The following is a 17,723-nucleotide window of genomic DNA, read 5'->3' as shown; positions in this document are numbered from 1 at the left end:
GGGCGCTTAGTACAAGGTTACAAGGTACGGTACAGGGTAATAAACAGTGAAGCTAGAACAATTTAAATAACAGTTATATACAGGCAGTGAGGGTGAAAGCATGCGGTAGTGACATAAGTGAGGAATAAACAGTCAATACATTCTAGAGCTAGGTCTGACTTCAAAGTTGGCTATTTGTCAGTAGCCACCCAATGACCAGTTTCCTAAATGACTGGAAGGAGTTGGATGCAATACCATCGTAGTTGGTTGCAATACCATCGTAATATGTTCCTGCGGATGAGATTAAATCTATATAAAACTACAGCTCCTGAGGCATAATCCACTGGTGCAGACGGCAGAATGTAGATTCTGCAAACTTGGCCAAGAATCGGTGAGACACCTAATATTAGACTGTGAAGCTATTACAGCGCAGCGTAGTCTGCATTTAGACCGCTTTGCTCCTTCGTCAGGAAACATGGATGCCTGGTGGTGTTACCTGATCGCAGGTCTCAACACTCAGTTAACCTGCGCAATAATAAATTTTATGGACACACTACAGCTAAACAATTTGTAATGTAATTAGTGATTTTAGCCAGTGAAGACCCTGAGGACTTGAGGCAAAAAGTAACAAAAAAGTTTTTCTTTCCTTTGTAATAAACTAATGTTACAATAAAAAAAAAAAAAAAAAGAAAAGCAGAGATTCGTTCCGTTATGGATACAGATTATTCTGAGAGAAAACTTTACATCAACGGCTTCCTCAAAAGCAGTCTCGCATTTCAATGCAAAGCTTTCGCTCAGAATAATTAGTATTTATCTATTATAACAACAGGGGCAGCTGGCTCAGTACTCGGCTGCATTAGAAATTGCTCTACAACTACTTCATAGCACCGAAAAATCACAATGATGACGTAGTAAAACACGTGAAGACCGGCCGTTGCTAACGGATGATTGAGTGCGCACCCCTGAAATTTGCTATGACGTCATCACGCAGCCTTGATTAGTATAATAGACGTAAGGCAAGATGGCGATCTGTTTTGCCGCCAATTTCAGGCCCATCGGGGGTCACAGGTAAGAAGTGCTGCCAGGTCCTCTTTTTTTATAAGCAGCTTTGGGCTTCTTTTTGTCCGAAACCGCTTATAATTTTAGCTTGTCGCGGTTTTTGTCCGCTTAGTTCCCCTATTAACCGCGTATTGTTGCGCTTGTTCAGTTCACTGTTTCTGTGAACTGAATAAGCGGGGAGGGGGGCGGGGGGTAAGCGGGCAAACCGTAACAGGCAGAATCACTTCGCCGTGGCCCTGCTTCGTTAGATTGTAGTAACTTTCCCCGCAGTCGGTCCTCTTGAGTCCAATCCCCGCTGCGGCACAGACACCCCTGCTGCTAAGTTCCATTAGCAGCAGGGCCACTGTCAGTGCCGCAGCGGGGATTTTAAGAAGCACTACAATACCCCGTAGCCATAGTTCTCAACTAACACGCTTTTGGCGGGTGTCACCCGCTTTATAAAGGGCTGAGTCACCCGCCGAGCCTCCTGCACGCCCATTCATTCTAATGGGCGTCTCACCCGCCAAAAACAAAATCGGGTGATTTCACCCGCCTTTTCGACACAAATGGTTGAGAGCTATGCCGTAGCTGACTGTGGCTTCTTATCTTGTCCAGATGCATAGCGGTGTGAATTGGTTTCTATGGAAATCTGTTTTTTTGCCAGTGCCCTGTGACTTGCACTGCACTGTAAAAGTTAAGGACACTCTTCAGCCGTGCTGCACCTCCTACGCTGCTCCCCTTTGTCATTTTTTCTAACCGCTTCGGACACATTGATATGCCTCTTTATGCTGCTGAATTCGTCCGGTCGATAACACAAATATTTTTGAAACGATGTTGGAATAATATAGTAGCAGCGTAAACAAATAGAAAGTAGTTTCTATTGCTCAAAGATATTTTTTATTCTCGCCTGACAAAATTACACCTCGTTTGTAGTCCCAAAGGAATGTGCTTCTTCGTGGGCCGTCTTGGTTCTATGCTGCCAACGTTTCATTTTTTGGAAGTATAGAAATTATGATTGGACCGAGTGTGGTGCTGTATTTTACGTTGAAATATCTGTATTGATATATATTTTAATGGGTGCAAAGAAACATAACAGATAGGATAAACCAATTTGGCATTTTGGCGTTGAAGAAAGTCTAACTTGACGCTTTAGCCTAATGTGTGCCGTTGAACCGATGCAGGACTCCAAAATGCATTGAGTGCTTGAAAAGAAATGTAAGGTACGTGGGCAGCCAGGACTGCGTTGTCTAGTTAGTAAGACTTTCAATCTGGAGTTTTGCATTTTCCAGTCCTGCTAAGCAACCTGGTTATCAGGTGTATGTGGTCCCATTGGTAGAAATTGGAAGGGGACCAAAACTGCATCTCCTTGAATACAGTTGTTAGTTTCTCGGCTGGAAAATCAGTGGTGAATTACATGTAGTTTTCGGGCCAACCTAGTGCCCATGGGTCAGATTCTCAAATATGCCCTGCTGCAAAAAATTGAGCAAATTAATGCAATGTTCCCGTTTAATGCGGAATATAGCAAAAGTGTTTGGGCCTCCATCTCTACCGTTTAAGGATGTTTTCAATAGGGTGGAAACGGAGCAGGCTGTTTTGTTTCTTATGTTTGCTGCTTAACATGGAAAAGATTACAAACACATTTTATGAGGCAACCATGGTAGAGCTTCATCTGTTCTTGCCCTAGTGCAGATGCATTTTGTTTAGTACGGATTGGCGCTGAACCGGTGTACTAGATTCCTTATTTTGTAAGCTTTTTCTAATTTTCAGCACATGCTGGATAATCTGGCCCGGAGTATGGAAGTGTTCACATTCTGCCAAGTCATGTTTCTTTGCACATAGTCTTACATCTAGACTACATGTGAATTAGACAGTGCCACATGTAGATACAATTGTGAATTAGCCTATGTCACATTTAGATAGAATTGTGACTATTAGCCTGTCACATCTGGCTGGAAATGCAGAGATAGTCACACGCTACATCTCGAAAGGATTTGGAAATTAGCACTCATATCATCCAGATAGTGATGCCACTAGCCCACCAACTAAACATCTCACCCTTATGCATACACCTCTCAAACTTAACCAAACACAAGCACACCAAACTGCAGGAACTTCACTGCAACAACAAAACCAATCGCACATAGCCTCGCATAAAAGAACACAGTGGCTACCAATTGAAAACTGCTAACAATTGCCAACTGAACTGCTGCCAACAGCAAATCACTTCTCTTGCACTTTTCCTGCTTGGTCCTACTGGCCCCACCCCTTTCCTTTTCAGATCTGCCAGGGGACCACTCTGGTGGTAGTGCATGGTACAAATGTCCTTTAACATTAAGAAGCAGTGCTGAGCTCCTAGAGCCGTGCACTCTGCATACGTATGCAATGATGCAATATTTAGAACCATTGCACATCCCCGTTCCTCTCGCAGGGAACTGCGAATCACAGCATTCTCTCACCCAATCACAACCATGCCCGACAGTCTAGGCAAAGCTTGGTAGAGCTTAGAATTTCACAATTGGGTAAGAAGTGGACTGCGCTACTTTAGGTGGCAAACTTATTCTGTGACCTACTGGTCACATGCAGCTGCAACTGGACATACTGGTGCTCAACGCATGAGCTGAACCCTTTCTCTTGCACAGCCCATCTTCTCACTCCTGTTGCTTTATACCAGCTACCCTGAAAATTGATGGCCACAAAATACAATTTCCACCTAGCTTGTCCAGTTCTCTGCCTGCTATGCCATCCACTCTGCTTAGTCTCTTACTGTCCTTCCTCTTACATAATGAATACAAGATGTGTACAAAAAGTAGTGTCAATAGTTCCATCAAGTCTGTACATCTACTGATCTGCTGCAAACCATCCACCATATTTAGCCTCCAGAGCTCACTTTGCTCTGATTACGATTGCCTTGTATAACAGCACAAACATGAGGTGGCCAAACTGTTTTCAGTGTTTTTATTGTATCTGTGTCCATTCATGGAGCTAACCTTTTATAGACACTCATCCAGTCTACTTACCCTTTCAAGTAGACTTTATGAAGGGCAAGTACCATTTGCATGGGACGTTTGAAACTTATTAGTTTACTTTGTTAGTATTAAAAACGTTTCACTGTGCATGTCTGGCCTCTGGGTGGAAGCTGCATGCCGAACATAGTGGGGTTTTGTGTTGACTTTTATATAGCGCTTTACATAGAACAAGAATACATAGGAAGCAGTACATTACAATTCACGAGTCAAATAAACAGGTACAGTTTGCAGATCAATTTGCCTATGTCAATAGGTAAAATCAGAGGAAGGGGAGTAGCAGGGAAGGGAGGACAGAAGGGTTGTCAGGAGGGAGGTTGAAGAAGGTGGGATTTTAAGGAGGATTGGAAGAGAAGGAGATGGAATGGATAGAGTGGTAAAGATTTCCAGTGAAGCAGGGGGAGGAGCTTAAAGGAACGGAAGCGAGATGGGGTGCAAGGAGAGGGAGGGACAGAAGAGGAAGAGGTCAGTGACGCGGGGGAGCGAGAGGGAGAGTAGAAGGAAAGGTAGGGAGGGGCAAGATTGTAAAGAGATTTAAAGACAATACAGAGGAAGTTGAATTTAAGTTGAGTGGAAGGGAAGCCAGCTGAGTGAGGAAAGCGAAGAGGAAATGGAGTCATAGGGAGAGAGGGTACAGAGAGTGTGTATTGCAGAGTGGTAGAGAGATTTGAGGGGAGTGAGATGAGCGACAGGGAGGCCAAAGAGGAGGGCTGAACAGTAGAAGAGACGAGAGAAGATAAGGGAGGAGATTAAGAGTTTGGTGTCATGGAAGGTGAGGGGGGAGCTGATTTTGCTAACATTAAAGAGATGAAAGTGACGGGCACGCGAGGTTAGTGAAATGATAGTTAAGGGAAAGGTTAGAGTCAAGGTGAAGGGTGAGATTACGGGCAGAGAGGGGGAGATGAGTGGGGGGAGGAGGAAGGGTGTTGGCAGGGAGGAATAAAAATTCAGTTTTGTCTGTTTAGGGGGAGAAAGTGGGAGGACATCCAGGTTTTGATAGCAGTGAGACCGGAGGAGAGTTTTAGGTGAATATCGGGATTGAATGAAGAGAAGGAAAGGAAGAGTTGGGTGTTGTCAGTGTAGAAATGGTGAGTGATACAAAAGGATGAGATGGCTGGTGCAAGAAGAGGTGTAGAGAGAAAAGGAAGAGGCCAAGCACGGAGCCTTGTGGAACACCAAAGGTTAGGGAGTGAGTAGTTGAGGAGTGGCTACCCCAAGAGACAGCAAAGGAGCAGTTGGAAAGGTAGGAGGAAAACCAGTTTGAGAACAGAGCCTTTGAGACCGAATGAGGAAAGGGTGTCGAGTAAGGGGATCAACAGTGTCGAAGGTGGCAGATGGATCAAGGAGAATGAGAATAGAAGAGTGTTTGGAATAGCGAGGAGGGAGTTGAGAACAGAGGTGAAAGCAGTTTTGGTGAAATGCTTTGGGCAAAAGCCAGATTGAGTAGAGGGGAGGAGGTTGGAGACAAAAGCCAGGAGTTGGGAGTAGACTAGTTGTTCAAGGAGTTTAGAGAGGAATGGTAAGAGAGAGATGGGGTGAAAGGTGGAGGCCAAGAGAGGGTTAGCTGAGGGTTTTTTCAGTACGGGAATGATGGTACCATGCTTGAAGGCTGAAGGAAAGGTAGTGGTGGTGAGGCAGATGTTGAAGAAAGAGGTAAATTGGTATGGTATGAGAAGAGGGTAGATTTTGGGAATTGGAGTAGGAAGAGGATCAGATGGGGCAGCAGTGGGGTCGGTTTTGGACAAGAGGGACATATCAGCATTACAGATGGGTGAAATTAGACCAGTAGGACATGGCATGAATTAGTCTTCCAAAATTGATTAGTCGAGACTGCTAAATAAAAATATTTTGATTAACAATTCAACGTTTACGGTTAGCCAATTTGTATATCCTTACTTTCAATCAGGGACAATGCAAGACATGTTTTTCCCTGTACAGCAACAGAGGGCCTAGGGACCTCATAGGCTTGCTTCACCACTGGTGCTATAATTAGTGTGTATTTTGTTGGACATGTGACTGGACACCGCTACCCTTGTAAATTCAACAGGGCTTCCCACTAGTACCTCACAAGTAGTCAACAATTCCCAGAGGTGTCTACGCCCATTGCATCACTGCGCCTACATGCAAGAGGACCAAGGCTGGAGGCTCTAGTTTCCCAGCCGCAGCTGCTAAACGCTGGAGCCTCCTCCCTCGCACCCTACGTGCTGAACTCTTTTACTGGACTTTCCAAAGAACTCTAAAAACACTTCTGTTTGCCTGCATGCTGGACACAGGCCATTACCTGGTCTGAACTTAGAAACTACAATAACATTTACTGAATAACCATTACACTTTGCTTATCCCCATGTCTGTACATTTCTGATTAACTGGTCATGCAACAGTGCCTTGATGCTTTTAGACTTAGTGCGCTATACAAATGTAAAAATAAATAAAATAAAACGCACACTTATCTATCACCAGAGCCTTTAAATGGCACACTCCTTATTAGTGGTGGTTCATTGATGAACCATTGTTTCTGACAAGTGTTCACTTTCCGATTACATGATTCTGTCAAACAGTGCCTACAAGAAGATGACCTTATCATACAATACCTTTTTATTTGTGTCTAAGTCTTAAACATACATATACCAAACTCATAGGATGTTTTTTAGCTTAACATTACTTTGTGTTCTTGTAATTTTCCATTCAAGAATTAGTAAATAAAGCTATGACCATAGTGTTTGTTCTCAACATGGATTTATATATTTTTCAGCTTGGATGATTTTTTTTAAAAACATCTCTACAAAACAGTGTTATTTAAAACCAAAGTACTATTTCTACCAACTAAACTGGGAAGATATTTGGTTAAGGGCCTTATGTTCAATTCCCCCCCCCCCCAACGTTACCCTGGCTCTTCACATCGTCTATCGACCCCCGGGTCCGATGACTCAATTCCATGACTCCCTCATTCACGCTCTCTCAGGCAACCTGAAAAAAACTCCAAAGTCTTACTCACAGGTGACCTTAATCTTGGCCTGTATGATCCCACTGACACCTACGCTGCCACTCTGAACAAAGCCTTATCTACTCTAGGATTCGTGCAAGCCATCTCCAACCCTACTCACGCTAAAGGACATTCACTGGATTGGGTTACCCACCACAACTGCCCAGTAGTTATTACACCCATCCCGTGGTCTGACCGCCACTACATCCAATTTGACCTCGACACCTCCAATGAGCCTCCTAAACCCACCATCTCTATCCCTTCAGGATTCACCAGAAGCTTGCATCAACTCGCGGCAGAAAATATCATTCTGTTCCTCAAAGTGCCTGCACTCCAGGCCCCCTTCTCACAGGACCCCGAAACTCTTGTCAAAGCCTTCAAGCTAGCAATCACCCAAGCTGTTGATTCTATCGCCCCCCCCCTCAATCTCAGGAAAGCCAAAATAAACAAGCACACTAATGCCTGGTTCTCCCAGGAACTGCCCCAACTGTCTGCTAAAAACGAGCCGCCCTTGCAGATTGGAAAGCCAAACCCAATGACATTTCCAAACTAGCATTCAAAACTATCTCCAAAGAATATAAATCGGGCATAATCCTTGCTAAAGCTAACTCCTTCAACAGTAGGATAGCCAATGCGAAATCAAGTACCAAAGAAATCTTCTCCATTTTCAGGGAGTTAGAAACCCCGTCCACCCCGCCACCTACCATCCTGAAGGATGAAAACTGGTGCAACAACATCCAATCGGCCATGTTTAACAAACTAAATACCTTGCAAACCAAAATCCTAGCACACCAAAAGGCCCTAACTCTCCTAATTGCCACTTAGAACAGTAACCAGAACAAGGACACTAAAATCAACTCCTCCTCGCTATTCAACTTCAAGGATATGAACAAATCCAAAGTCATCTCTCTCTTAAAAAACATCAAACCCTCTAATTGTAAGGATGATGCATGCCCTGCCCAGCTCATTAAAGACTGTGGCTCGACCCTTGCCCCCTTTCTGACAGCATTTATTAATGCTTCTTTCCAGTCTGGCCATGTCCCAACCGACCTCAAGGAGGCCTGGGTATGACTGCTCCTCAAAAAAACATCCCTTGACCCATCGGCACCTGGGAACTACAGACCCATCACCACTTTCCCCTTCCTACTCAAAATCCTGGACAAAGCAGCTTACCTGCAAGTCCAAAAATTCCTTGAGGACCACCGCCTTCTTGGCCTTCGGCAGTCTGGCTTCAGTCCACGACATGGGACCGAAACGGCTGCCCTCGACCTAGAAAATCAAATGGATGACATCAGAGACAATGGCAAACCTGCGCTCCTGCTGCTCATTGACCTGTCGGCCGCGTTTGACCTCGTGGACCACAACACTCTTTGCCAATACCTCTCCATTACAGCCAACTTCTCTCCCAAGGCGTGCATGTGGATCACCTCGTTTCTACCGGAAAGGGCCATGAAAGTCTTCTCTGACTCAGCATGTGCCTCTCCTAGTCACATTACATGTGGGGTGCCTCAGGGCTCCTGCATTGCGCGTACCCTCTACAACCTATTCACTAGGCCCCTCTTCAACCTTCTTGACTCCCTGGGCATCTCATACACCAACTATGCTCATCCCTCTCACGGGTGACTATGAGACAGATAAGACCACCCTTAATTCCATTTATTGCACTAGCCAAGCATGGATGGCAGAAAATTGGCTGTGCCTCAACAGTGACAAAACTGAGCTTCTGCTGATCGGCTCACCAACCACGTTGGGCAACCTTGACAAGAACTATTGCTTTTTCACCATTGATAATATACCCGTAGCTGTGTCCCATACAGTTAAGACCCTGGGAGTCTATCTAGACTCTAATCTCACCATGAACAGGCAGTTCAACGCCTTTGCCTCCTCGTCGGCATATTATGCTAAACCGCTCAATGCAATAAGACCCTTCCTAACCACATAGAACTGGCTTGCCATTGCTAGGGCTACTAGCGGCTCAAGGCTGGACTACTGCAATGCTCTCCTCAGAAGGACATCTTGCAAAAACATTGCCAAACTCTAACTTGTCCAGAGCAACGCCCTCAGGGCCGCCACAGGGTTTGCTAGAAAGGACCACATATCTGACCTGAGAAGACAGGTCCACTGGCTTCCCGTTAAACAGAGAATCATTTTCAAAATCCTCTCCCTCACCCACAAATGCCTCCACAATCTTACACCCCCCTTACCTCACCCGGCGCGTAGACATGCCTACATCTGCTAGGCCATCCAGTCTAGCCTATACCAACATGATCGCCAAGCCTAAAACACGCAGAGTGCGTGCAGGGGGCTTCAGCTTCCCAGCCATTGCTGCCACCCACTGGAACGCCCTGCCCTCGCATATCGGGGGAATCGACTCTCACCTAGCGTTCCGTAAAGCAATTAAAACAAGACTATTTGCCTGAACTATTAATTCCTAACTCTTACTTTGTACAGTACTGTAACCCCCAAATGTACGTTGTAACCAAGTAACCGCTTGTCTTAATTGTAATACTGCTTATGTACACTTTCATGTAAAAAGCGCCTCAATGCCTTTGGGCTGTAGTGGCTCTACAAATGTAAAAAATAAATGTTGCGGACTGGTCTCAAATCCCGGCTTCACAATTAACTAAAGTGTGTGATCCTTGGCAAATCTTTTGCTCTCACAGAAGTGTCCACAAACCATTCAGTTGACATGTCTATGCTATACAAAAAAAGCTCACTCAAGGTACTGCTTCATATATAATAATGATAAGGCCTCTTAATCTGCACAGCAAATTTATTTGTCTCTTACTTATAAAAACGTTTTGTAATGTAACCTGGCATCACATTTAGTGTCCAAGGCTACATATGAGCTCATTTTCTGTGGTATTGCTTCCAGAGATGTCAATACATATGCAAATTATGGGAGGCTTCATGTAATGCACAACCACTTAAATTATAAACCTGGCAACTTTCAATGGAAAGCAAAGTTCACGTTTGTCATGTGTTTAATGCCAGCATGCATATCAAGTTCCCATCACATGGCATGTGCTTTCATTAAAAAAGACTAGCCTACGCTTCGCATGCTTGGTTTGGACTATAGAACCTGGTAATACATGGGTTAACCATAATCTTAGCTTTTGGTGCGGTCATTGAATGGTGATGGTGTCCAAATGGAAACATGTACAATACCCACAGCAACACATACCAAGGCACTGCAGCTTTGCATAAGCAATGCAGATTTTCACATGCATACAGACTGCAGCCTTACATGTGCACACCTAGCCTTTCATAAACAGCATATCTTTTCAGGCACAAACAACTGTAGCCTTTCACATGCATGCACACCAAAAATCCACATGTGCTGTGCACACTCAGCCTTTCACATCCTTTTAGATGCATGACACAATAGCCTTTTGCATGCGCACATGAAAGCTCATCATGTTTAAGGCCATTGCAGTCTGAGTGGAATATAGAGCTCAGCAAAGGTGAACAGCAAAGAGAGGGGGATTAGACAATTGATTTAGGAAGCAAGATGTGTGAGAAAGAAATGGATGAAAGAAGAGCCTCTCAGAAGTTATGAGGGGAGATGGGCAAGAAAGAAAGTTATTGGGTTGGTGGATACATGAGAACAAAGTGAACAAAAAAAAGGGATAGACCCTTTTAAGGGTGCAAATGTGAGCAATCAAATTATGAAATAGAAAATGCTGGGGAACAGAGGTGGAAGCAATGACGGATCAGAGAGAAAGGGCCAACTTGTTTAGTGCCATCCTGCTTCCCTCCCAATATTTACAGCAGAAGACAGACAACCTCCCACACAGTCACCCTTATCTGCAGTTTCCATCAGCCAAAGTGCTCATTAAAAGTGAACTTTGGGGTCAGCCTGCAACCTGGATCTCTGCTTTCCTTTGTATAGGCCCTGTACTGTCCTGGAGCGTGGTACAAAGAACAATAAACATGCTCACCTTCTCTGAAATTACATTGCAGTTAGTGCAACATGATTTATAAAATGAAAAGCAATTAATCATTCTTGTCTAGTGAATTGCAATGCAATACTGGGTATTTTTTGCCTTGTAGGAGGAAGGGGTGGAGTGAGAAGGGGAAGGGGGGAGAGTAAGAGTGGGAGAGTAGAATGTTTGGCATTTTTGGTGACTTGCACCATTTTACAGAAAGCACATTTAAATGTGTCATCTGTTTCCATGGGTCGAGTGCATTTACCTTAGACCGAGTAGGTAAACTTAGTTACTAGACCCGTAAGTCTAGCAGAATTTACAAGGCCTCACTCTGTAATTTCTTACTCCAGTGGTACACAAATGCTGTATTGTTACGTTTTATGTCTTGTGTACTAAACTTCTAGTGACATTAAACAGATTAGGGTAACATTGCTTATCAAATGGTTTTTGCTAATCAGAAAATGTTAATTAGCAAACTCTAGCAATCCATTTTTGAAAACTAATTTGTGCCTTGAATCCTTTTTGTCCTGTTGACCCCAACTTCTTTAAAGAAGAGTGTTGTTTTTGTTCTTAAATCAGTCTAATCTTTTTTGACCAACTTCCTTTGAAGGGTGATGGGTGGCGGGGGCTGAAAATCCTAAATTCTCAAATTCCAATTTTTACCATCCAGCTTCCCCCCAACAGGCTTTTCAGTGGAGGGCAGTCTAAAATTCTAATCATTCAAGTTATTATGTCACATCCCCAACCCAGACCATACAGGGGGTAGTCTGAAAACAAACCGCTAAGTCACCGAAGTGTGGGTGAAATAATTAATTGCCATATGTATTTGCACAAATTAGTAAAAAAAAAAAAACTGCTAGTCTTTTAAGCGCATATGGAAATTGAAATTGCACTCCACTACATCCATCTAGATGATCTCGGATCGCGAATGCATCAAGGCAATCGGACCTTGCTGCGGGAGACACTTACAAGAATAATAAAAGATTTGCCGAGAAATATTGAAAATACAATCTTTAAAAAAGGTGAATGAAAAGCACAACCTTTTCAACCAAGACCAAGAAAACAGTAACAAGGAATCTCTCCTGAGGAACCACAGCTAAAGCTGTGGGGAAACACGTGTTGGGAGATTGTGTAACTAGTACGGAATTGTACATATGTGTAGATATCCAACACAAGAAAAATATATACTGAAAAAATAAAAACTGAAGGTGGGAGATCATTCAACTAGTTACAAGGAGTTGTATATATGTGTATGAATCCAATACACACTGAAAGTACGAAATAAGGACAGTGCAATACCTAAATGTATGAATCAAATACATGAAGAAACTGGTAACACACAAAATAAACTAATTAAATCATATTAGAAAATTGAATCTATTTTTTCTGGGGCTCGCACATTATAAGAGTACCAACTACAATAATTACAAATTTGGTTTCATATTGTCTCAGCTGCAATATAGGCACTCTAAGTGCAGACCCTGGAACCCTAATTCATAGCAGCACAAAGGATTCGCTCTAGCAGAGGAATAAAAGCTGACAGAGGCTGAAAAACGTGACTTTCAAAAACCATCTAGAAATGTGTTCACTAACCAGCGCTGATTATTTGCTGAAGTGACATTTGTAGAAAGTAAAGAATTGTGGTTTGTGTTCTTGTTGGCTCACTTTTGTGATATATTTATGTTTAAAGAAATGTATTGTGTTGTGCCCCTGGTAAAGTGATATTTTTCAGTGCAAGTTTCATAACACCCCCACCTCCTGCCTCTTTTGACCGGCTGCTTGGTTGCTTCTGATTCTTGTTGGGAAGGGGTGGGGGTAATCGCCCCAGGCCCCAAAGCAGTTTTGGATGAGGCAGAGACAAAGGAATGTGGTATAGGTGCCACAGTTAGGTGGGTGCTGATAGGGAATCGAGCAAATGCATGCGGAAATTGGTTATCATGGGCGCTGCCAAACGGACCGAGATTCATAGACTTTTCATTCTTATGTTGCCAGCGTTAGTTCCCCAGCAGGCATGTGCCCCACAAAGGCATGAAAGCGCTCATCTTGTGTAAAGGCGCTTTATAAATAACTTGGCATTTCCTTATCACAATCACACATGTAGGGCATGAGCCTCCAACCTTTCCCTCTTTCAGACCTAAGTAATAGTGCGTGTTAGGCAGAATCCTGTGCAGTGCCCTTAGGGACCACTAGACACAATTAAGACTACAAGTGGTAATACAAGTTCAACTTTGGTACAAGCCTGTATTACTATGTTAAAGTGGTAGCAGTAGCGGAGCAGCCGGGCTTATCTCAAGAGTATGAGCAGTAGCAGAGATTAAACAAAGGGACCACAAAAACTGTGACTCAAGCAAACACTGACTCAAGGTTTCAGGTAAAAAATAGAAGTACATTTATTTTTAAACCATCTGTTATAAAACACAACACTTCTATTAATTCAAAACCACACGTTAAATACACAACACACAACCAATTCACTTGGTACAGTATAACTCAAGGTAAGTACCCTATGTTTTAACGGACCGGTGTTGTGAAACAAAAGACGTTACCGGGAATACATATGCCATCTCTTTTTGACAGTAATGACAGTTCGGTCTTACTAAAGATACGCGTATCTGCAGCGAGAAATGTTACAGGGGCAAAAACACACTTAGCACCTGAGTTAACCAGAGAGAGTTCGGGGCAAAAATCATAGGCAATACTTTTGTCAGGGCAGACCGAATCAGAGAACACTCGTTGACAGAAATACAAGTGTCAATAGGCAGGAGCCAGTGTCAAGTGGAACCGGGTTCCTGTTGTCGATCACACAGTCGGACAGTTCAAGATTCAACGTTGCACGTAGTACTTAGATATTGTCAATGGAGGGAGCAAACGTTATAAGGAGGGAAGACAAGGGCAAGCCTTGGAGGAGGAGAAAAGGGGTTCACCCTAGTTCCTCAAAGCAGAACACAGTACCTTATTCAAGGAAAAAGCTGGTGCCACAGCAGTTGTTCCTGGTGGTTTCCTACAGACCCACGGTTCCTGGAGTTCCGGCAAGAAGGACAATGTCTGGAGGGGTCTGCACCACACAGGGAGGAAGCCAGCAGCAGCGACAGTGAATAAAAGGTGCGTTGCTTTAAAACAGGAGAGGCTCTTCAGATGGCTATCGGGACCACTACAGCAGGCTGCAGCGATTTCGACCAAGAAGAGGATCCTCTGGCTGTGGAAGATGAGCTGGTTGACCCCACCAGGCTCAAAGGAAGAAGACTCCAGACTGGATCTTCTCTGGTCGTCGAAGGGTAGTTAGCCCAGGACTGCAGCAGGGCTTCACCGGGATGGGGTAGTTGCAGCAGCCGTCTTCTTCTCTGCTTCTCTTCGGTTTCTTGTAGTTCCAGTGGTGACTCTCTGACTTCCAGCCCAATAGTCCTGCCTTTTATGCGAAAATCCCCCATTCACACAGCCTGGCTGTCATGCAGCACGGGGGTTGTCCAGCCCGGACAACTACCTCAGCCAATCATGGCAAAGTGCGACTTGGGTTTCTACCCTGTGCAGGGGGTGACTACACCCCTCCCTCACATTCAGCCCACCTAGACACCCAGGCGCCTGGAGGAGGGCTTCTTGGCAGAAGCCCACCAAAAGACGGTGAACAAAGAAGGCAAACCTGGTTTGCCACGCAAAGTAAAACACAAGAAGGACTTTAACAAAAAGGAATGGTGAATAACCCCGACCGGAGCCAAAAGAAAGAATATTTGGTCAAGCGGGTTTATGTTCAAGGCTAATATAACAGCCTAAAACAATACCACGTTTATAAAGTATAATCGCGGTAGAAAAGTTATGGAGATACCACTGCCACCAGCTAAGTCTAAATGTTAAATGAGCAAAACAAAGCTCAGAGAGGCACAGACAACAAGGGGTAGGATTTAACCCTTTCCGGTACTCCATGTAAGATGGGTTGTACTGGGTCTGTAGTTAAAAGGGGCTATGTAAAGTTAATGGCAACTTAACCGGTTTCTCGGGGACAGTAGTCAGCCCCAGAAAAAAGAGTCATTGGGAAGTCTTTAGAGACAACCCGGTGTTACTACACAACAAGTAGAAATGCACATGACAAAACATTGGTAAGAGTTTGAAAAAGAGGCACACTCTTACCAAGTGGAAAAAATAAACTCCAGAGTTCCAGTAAAGCTTCTGGGGGACTCACTAGGTGAGGCAAATTAGCCATAGACTGAGAATTCTCCCTAACAATGCCCTGTCCCAAAGCCCCAGAATTCAAAGGTACCAACCAGTCACAGACCCCCTGACCATACAGCTGTTTGATCCCAATAGATCTGAACATTTCAGAAAGTGGGGACTAGCTGCCATCACCATGGGCCACGTGATATGTGCTGGGAGGGGCAAAACAGACCTAGAACTGCATGTGGGGAGATTCGGACATGTGCCAGTGTCTGGTATCGAGCTGGGGCGGTTTGTAAATCAGTGACCTTGTATGTTCTGCAGTACCAGGTGTACATCTGGTTGGAGATGGAGAATGTATTTTTCTAACTAGCATTTAATTGTAGCTTTGTGCAAGCTGAAGTGTGAGGAGGAGCCAGCTGACATGAGGAGCCCACATGGAAGATGGGCTGGGCCAAAGGCCTGCCATCCCCTGTGCAGCAGGTAGCCTATGTATAGGGTTGTGCCAAATGTGCCATTTCGATTTGTAACCTGTATAATTTACATCACTGACTCTGTATGCCTTAAAGTCTTGCTAGCCCCCATTTCGGCAGAATGTTCCGAGGCAGCAGGGCTCTTTGCTGGCACATCTTTATTATTGTCAAAATACACCCTGTTCTCCTTGCAAGAGGTGTGCTGAACCTCTAGTGGATTGCATTTGTATGGGTTTGGTGCTGGTAATGGATCTTTTAGAATGACTTTTTCATGACTCAGAGGTTGAGTCTTGGTATGATACTTGGTACTATCCAGCTTGTCAACAATTTTGCTTTGCTTTCCCAGACTGCGGTTATCCGACGGGCCTGTCCCCACAGCCCTTCAAAGCCACAACAATTGGGTACTATACAAATATCAAACTACGTAAATTAATTGCTGATCTGTGCTTCTTTGCTCCAAGCCTTCCCCAGAGCGCTTTCACAACCCTTTGAATTTGATCCCTGTTCCCGCAGTAGTGCTTATATGCACATTTCACTATAATATCATTTTTGAAGCTTTTTTTTTGCCTTTGTATCCTTTCACTTTTATTACATCAAACGGAATCTAATACTAAAGTGATCTCTATTCATTTTCGGCAACTCCTCGATGGGCCCAATGAAAATGAACCCTCACCATATGCCAGTTCCAAGGGTCCTCTGTTCGGAATGATAGGCAGCTCATGCAGACACACACAGTATGGGCTTGAAGTATTGAGTATGGCTTCAGTAGACTGGCCAAATGCAAAGAGTATGTGATAGTGTCTCTTAACAGATAATTATGCCATACAAGAATAGCGAGCATGTGATGTAACGGCTTCTGAGGGTGATGGTCATGATTAGCAGAGCAAAGTGCATTTTCTCCCTTGAACAAAAATATATTATTAAATCTCGTATTTGTTTCTTTTTTTAGGGAAGTGGAGGAAGAAGGCTCAGCTGTGGTAGGTAGAATATCTATTTTTTGTTATAATAAGCAGTCTGTAGGATTCTGCCCCAGATGTGGTAACGATGAAGCCTCATTTTAGACTAACACTGTGCACCTTTATTGCTTGTGTGCAGTCTGGACATCTGCCATGAAGAATGTTATGAAGTACAAATGTAAAGTGATCTATTTACAAACACTTCAAGACATGGAGAAAGGTACCACTGCATAGTCATTAAATTGGCAGGCCCCTGGGTATTAATTAATGAGAATATATGAATTACGAAATTGCCACTAAGCATCTTTGTCTGTGATTAAGGATGATGACTTGCAAAGAAGTTGCAATCAGTAAATCTGATTTAACCATGGAGAGGGCTTTACAATTCCCAAAATAGGTATTCTGGGTAATTTTCTTTTACTCCTGAACAGTATGCTCTCATGGCTAATTCTAAAGTCCTTATCCCTCTTTCTAGTCCATGCACTCTAATCCCAAGGCTGTGCTCTGTCCTAGCCTTTTTCTTGCTTTAGTCCTTAGTTCCTTATATTGGTTTCTCTTCCACCTCAAGATCCAGTTCCAGCGCCAAACCCATAGGTCTTGTATTGCCAGTAGTTTATGCCTCAAAGTGGTTGTATTTTGATTTCCCTTTCCGTATTCAATGCACATTTCAATTTAATGTTTTATGAGGTTTTATTAAACCAAACACGAATAGCAAATTGGGCCTCATTACGACCCGGGCGGTAAGGGATTATCGGTACCGGTAATCCCTTACTGCCCAATTCCGAGGTCCCTTTGCGGGTCCTCCCTTAATGGCTGGTTTTACCAGCCGTTAAGGACGGGACCCGCAAAGGGACTTTGGGGGTAATTACAGTACCGCAATTTGCGGTACCGTAATTACCACCTTCCCCATTCCCATTGAGCCCTATGGGGGCTCAAATGGGAATGGGGAAGGGCCATGGTAAATGGGGAACTACCGCCCCCGCAAACCTTGGAATGGGGCGGTAATTCTGCCATTCACCATGGTGGAATTGGTAGTTTACTGGTGGCAACCATGGCGCAAATAGCACCATGGTTACAGCCCGGGTCGTAATGAGGCCCATTGATGGTTCACTCTAACTCAACATACAAAAGAAAGTCCTGCAGTACCAAAGAGTCATGAGTTGATCCTGGATATCGGGCACAGCAATGTGTGATGA

The 17,723-nt window shown here is 44.0% G+C and overlaps 1 long non-coding RNA gene across 1 annotated transcript in view; it reads left to right on the top strand.

Annotated features, from left to right (window-relative positions):
* Positions 1 to 995: 995 nt before the first annotated feature.
* Positions 996 to 17,723, top strand: part of LOC138566068 (uncharacterized) — a 43,489-nt gene continuing 26,761 nt past the window's right edge. Inside the window, exons 1-2 of the long non-coding RNA XR_011301826.1 lie at positions 996 to 1,047; positions 16,521 to 16,548. This is a non-coding gene — a long non-coding RNA (uncharacterized lncRNA). The remainder of the gene's footprint in view (positions 1,048 to 16,520; positions 16,549 to 17,723) is intronic.

The sequence above is a fragment of the Ambystoma mexicanum genome, chromosome 2p (assembly GCF_040938575.1).
Source record: "Ambystoma mexicanum isolate Mex_15411 chromosome 2p, UKY_AmexF1_1, whole genome shotgun sequence".
In the NCBI taxonomy this organism is placed as follows: domain Eukaryota; kingdom Metazoa; phylum Chordata; class Amphibia; order Caudata; family Ambystomatidae; genus Ambystoma; species Ambystoma mexicanum.
The sequence above is the reverse complement of the archived record's forward strand: the minus strand, read 5'-3'. Positions and strand labels throughout refer to the sequence as shown.